Below are 6,000 nucleotides of genomic sequence, written 5' to 3'. Positions count from 1 at the left end.
ACATTTCTTGCCCAAGTTTATCCTTAAATGAGCCTGCAAGGAGAGTCAGGTTATGCATGACTAACTTCCAAAACAGAATTTTCTAAGGGTGGGAAATATTAACAAATGTATGTTTGTTTATTTCTGTCATGTTTCAAAGCATTGCTGACTAAGGAAAGAAAGCAGATGATTACAGAAGTAGTCTTTGGGTGAGAATGAGTGTGCTATGCCACTCATGTGAAGTCATTTTCTTAGGACAGAGGCAGAGTAGGCCTATAAGTCAGGGGAAGATGAAGAAAACCTCTCATGCTGGTACTGTCTCATTGAAATAATAAGCAATGGCAATGGTGAGAATAAGAAGAGGTGTGAGTGTATGTGATTTGAGAAGAAATAAAAGGTAAAACTTTGTCACTTCAGAGACTTGTACAAGTTCACTGACAAGGGAAATGAAGTATGATTGACACAGTGCACTAAGGATTCACTTTAAGTTTGTCTTCATAAGTTTACAATATAAATATTCAGTATGATTGGGTGTTTTCTGAGTTATATGCAGTTCTTCACATTTGGATCCAGGGTATGTAGATGATTGGATTTAGTCATACATGTGTGGTGGAGGTGAAAGAAGGGCCAGGTAGTTGAGAATGCATGCATGTTATTACAAGACCCCCAACACATGCCTGAAACTGCAGATAATACCAAACCCAAAATTTCCTGTGCTGTATGTATTCAATACATATAACACATCTATGTTATATATATGTATAGACACAGTAAGATATTAAAAATGGTAATAAAAACTGGAACGATAGTAACAATATAATATAATAAAATGGCCAACCATACCACATTATCACTTTAGGTCATTATCAACTACAATAAAGTTTACTAGAAGATAGGAATTTCCATATCACAAACGTTAATCCGATAATAGGAATGTAAACTAAGGGAACAATAAGGTTGACGATAAACTAGCCAGAATGGATTCCATCCCAGGTGGGACAGAGTGGAACAGTATAAGATTTCATCATGTGACTCAGAACAGCACACAACTTGACATGTATTAGTTTTTACATGCTGAATTTCCTCTTGATATTCTTAGGCTCCAGTTGACCATGGATAATTGAAACTATGGAAAGAAAAGCCATGGATAAAGGGTCAGTAATCTAATTGCAATAACAGTCTGTGGAATCTAAGATGAAGAGTAAAGACGAATGAAAGTCAGGAGGACTTCACCAGTGTTCAGGTGTCACTGTTTGAACACTGGATCAAAGATATGCTTATGAAACTCAGAAGCAATCAGTAAACTGCTCTAATCTATCATTGGTTGAATTTTTAACTATGGGGCAACTGAAAGGAAAATACCCTCAGCTCATTTTTCTCCAAGAGTGGGGAAGTCCTTGGGAAATAACTTAGAAAAAAAAATGTGTATGAAAATGAGAAAATGTGTCACTAGATGAGTAAAGTTGAGGCAGAAGAGACATTTAGGGGAGCAAGAGACCAAGATGCAATGCAATACACTGATAGGTAGTTTGCCCTACCCTCAGACCTCAAATTCAAGAAGCTTGTCTGTTTCTTTGCTGTTATTGACTTCTTTCTTTGATTTTGCTGCTATTGACTTCTTTCCCTCTACATCTAGTCAATTTCTTAAACTGATTCCTCTTTCTCAAAATTGGATCCAGCAAGCGTTTATGGAGTAGTTACTGGTCATTCGGGCATTTCATCATTAACTCATTCATTTGACAAATATTTATTGGACACCTTATATATGCTGACCTTCAGGATAAAGTGGTGGTCAAATTAGTCCGATCTTTACTTTCATGTAAAAATGAGTGCACCAGTACTGTATTTTGGGAACACCAGATAAGTATTTAAATACTTTGACACTTGATGATATGGCTAGGCATAATCAAGGCCTTAGGAAATACAGAATCTTTTTTAGCTTAAGTTACACTGTAAAAGGGGTCCTCTTTTTTTTAAATTGAGGCAGGCATTAATATCACATTGGCTACATTGCTGCTGATTAAAGCCTTAATTTATTGATTTGGTATCATAATCCTGTCAAAGTTTGTCCTCTAGTTATCTTTCAGGTTTCTTTCCCACGCTCCCCTTCACAAATCATATATGAATTTCATATCAGGTTCTCAACTATTTAAGGTCTACCTTTCCTGGCCATCTTTCTCCACAATATTCTTACCTCTTCTTTGTAGTGGATCTCAAAGGAATATGGGCTGGGACCTAGTAGGATAAACCTCTGGGTAGATTTCTTACTGAAACTACTCTTTTTTTTTTTTTAAAGATTTATTTATTTTTATTACACAGTCAGATATAGAGAGAGAAGAGACAGGAAGATCTTCCGTCCGATGATTCACTCCCCAGTGAGCGCAACAGCTGGTGCTACGCGCCAATCCGAAGTCGGGAACCTGGAACCTCTTCCGGGTCTCCCACGCGGGTGCAGGGTCCCAAAGCATTGGACCATCCTCGACTGCTTTCCCAGGCCACAAGCAGGGAGCTGGATGGGAAGTGGAGCTGCCGGGATTAGAACCAGTGCCCATATGGGATCCCGGGGCGTTCAAGACGAGGACTTTAGCTGCTAAACCACCACGCTACCGGGCCTGAAACTACTCTCTTTTATCTCACCTTGTTACAATTGAGACACTGCTTAGCTGCGAATTTAAGAAACACTCAGATTTAGAATCTAAAAAACGGTGTCACAGAATAAAGTCTATTTCACCTGTGAATACTTAGGAGGCACTGTGTGTCCCCAGCTGAAAGTGCCATCTCCATTCCTCGGTAAATTGCCCCTCATGCTCTGTTTTGTGGTGCTTCATGTCCTCCTGCATTTTCCTTTTAAAGGTCCAGACATTTATTTGATGTTGCTTTGAATCAACTACATCATTCCAAAACACAATTCAAAAGAAAATCATTTTCATATCCAATCTACTCTTCTTTTACTAAACATCCATATTTATTTAGTTTTACATAGCTTATCTTAATTTTTTTCCATTTACAAAATGGAAAGGAAGTATTGAATACATATCAGTAACAACTTGTTACAAAATTATGGTACTTGAAAATAGAATGCTTTAAGTGACTATAAATGCAATACTATTTACTCTTCTCTCAGCAATTTTGTGCATTAATGAGGATCATGTTTATGAAACCCCTTGTTACAACTATAAAGCATTCAAGGATCATTCATGTTATCAAATAATTTAGGCTTTCTTCTCTTTTTTGAATTTTTATTTTGAATTTTGAATTTTATGATACAATTCATAGTGTCAGGAATTTTAACCCCTCCCAAATTCCCACTCCTGACTGATTTTCCCGATATTGTTCCATTAGTATAGTCCTTCCTATGGAGTTATAATTCCATCAGTCTGTTATTTAATTGTGCTTTGCCTTTGCTGGTACAGACTGTGTCAGACTGCCCAACATCCCATTGTCTAGATATGTCCAATAGTTCCACTGGAAGTCCATCTTTGATATGGAAGTAGGAATTCACATTGCATTGTATCTTCACATCTGGATATGATAATCTTTATTACTCCATCCCTATATAACCCTTAAATGAGAAGTCACTAAACAAGATAAATAAAGGATATGAAATAAACAACAACAACAAAATTACAGCATCATGAATTAGAAAAAAACTTTCCAATGAATAGCCAACGCATGGGTGATGAAAAGAAAAAAAAAAAGCCTCTTGCATAAAATGATGTCACCATGCAATCCATTAGCCAACAATGAATTCGAAAAGAGAAAATGAAGTATTTTAAAGAAATGAAAGTGAAAGATGCTCAGGTTCTCTAGCCATTAGGCAGATACAAATGAAAATCACGTTGAGGTACCAGCTAACTCCAGTAAAATTGGCCTACGTTCAAAACTCTACTAACAACACCTGCTGGCGTGGATGTGGGGAGAAAGGCACCCTCCATCACTGCTGGTGGGAGTGTAGGTTAGTATAACCATTGTGGAAATCAGTATGGAGAGTGAATTTAGAGAATTGCAAATAGACCTGCCATATGACCCAGCTATCCTACTCCTAGGAATATACCCAATAGAAGTGAAATCTGCATATGAGAAGGGGATCTGTAATCCTGTGTTATAGCAGCACAATCTACAATAGCAAATACATGGAAAAAATCCAGATGCCCATCCAAACAGGAGTGATTAAATAAACTGTGGTACATCTATTCCATGGAATATTACTAAGCCATTAAAAAGAATGAAATTATATGGTTTTCTTCTCTTTTTAAGATTTAATAGTATCCCATAGCATGCATATATCACATATTTATTTATTCATCCTTTCATAGACAATATGCTAACTGAAATAAATTAGTCCTAGAAAGAAAAATAATGGATAATTTCATTTATGAGAAGTATCTGAAATAATCAAGCTTACAGAATCAGAGACTTGAATAGGCGTTAACATAGCCTGCAAACATAGAAAACTGATAATTAAGGGACATGACATTTCAAATGTGCCAGACGAATAAGTTCTAGAGATACATTTTGTCACATTGTATGCATAATTAATAGTACTGAATTGTGAACTTAAAAGTTTATTAAGATGTAATGTTAAATTATTTTTATCAATACAATAGCTGATTGAGCAGTATTTAAAACTTTGCTAAATACTTTTTAATGCATTAACTTATTTAATATACTTAATAGACCTAATTTACTCAATAAATATGACTGTTATAATAAAGTGATTCTTATATGTTGAATATTAATATCATTGTGTGTTTAATGTGAGTTGTGCTTAGTTATTGTTCTAGAAAAATATACAATTTTTCAATTGGTTAGGGAAATCTAAATTGTACATCGAACTATGGTGCCTTAAGTTTAAATTGTTCTTGCAATTTTAACATATTACATTATACAAATTCTAAGATGATATCATCTTTAGAAATTTAATTACTACAAAAGTAAAGCTGTTGCCTTGATTTTGAATTGAAAGTTTGGATACTTTGCCTAAATGCAGACAAATACAAAAGTAGTTGCAGATCCTTATTTTCACAACTAAGGATAAATTACTGAGGCCCAAAGTAGACTAAACCTTGATTAGCACACAAAAATCTCAGAATATGTACATGTAGATTTATTTGTTCATTGAGATATGCATGAAGTATCAACAAGGAACAATAGTGTTGAGAGTCAGTTTGTTAAAAAAATAAGTTTTAGATACAAACATCTTTAGATATAATTTTTCATACATATGTTAGCATATGCGTCTATGCATGTATATAGCTGTACTGCCCACAGAGTGGCACTAACTTATGTTTACAGAAAATGGAAACAACAAGCAGAGGGTAGGGAAATGAAAAATTTAATTAGTTTAAAATGAAAGAGTTGAGGATTTCTTTCTTTTTCTTCCTGGACACTGATTTTTAAAATGATAGTTATAACAATGATAATGATGTTCTCTTTACTAGGTATTTGCTGTATGTTTGATTTATATATTGTATTTTATCACTTTGCAATAACTTTACATGTTTACCATTTCTATGTTCATTAGCAGATGACCAAATCTGAGGCTCAGTGAGGTTTATTAATTTGCCTAGGTCCAAATAACCTATAAGTGGTAGAACCAGGTGATATTTATTTGTGCTTTTTCATGATCTAGTCTTTTTAAAAATTGAAAGACAATTTACATACTATAAAATATAGAAAAGAAAGTATCATTATGTTCTTAGATTTCTTTCTATAAACTACCATGAATATTTTTTCTTTGTATTAATATCACATTAGCATAAGAGTTGATGAGAATTGTGCTGTAGTTCATGAATTTGCTGTGGCCCTGAGAATCTAATGTATTTATAAATTATGTATAAAGCATACAATCCTATTTTGTGGATATGATCATAAAGTTATGAATATGTTTCCACTGTTTTTATTCCAGAATGTTTCCATAGGAAATCTGTTCCCAGATGTAGACATCACCCATTCTTTCTTTATTCAGTTACTATAAATCACTAATATGTCTCTGCAGATCTGTTCTTTTTTGATATTTCA

Source organism: Ochotona princeps, chromosome X (assembly GCF_030435755.1).
Source record: "Ochotona princeps isolate mOchPri1 chromosome X, mOchPri1.hap1, whole genome shotgun sequence".
NCBI classification, from domain to species: domain Eukaryota; kingdom Metazoa; phylum Chordata; class Mammalia; order Lagomorpha; family Ochotonidae; genus Ochotona; species Ochotona princeps.
This window is presented reverse-complemented; position numbering follows the sequence as displayed.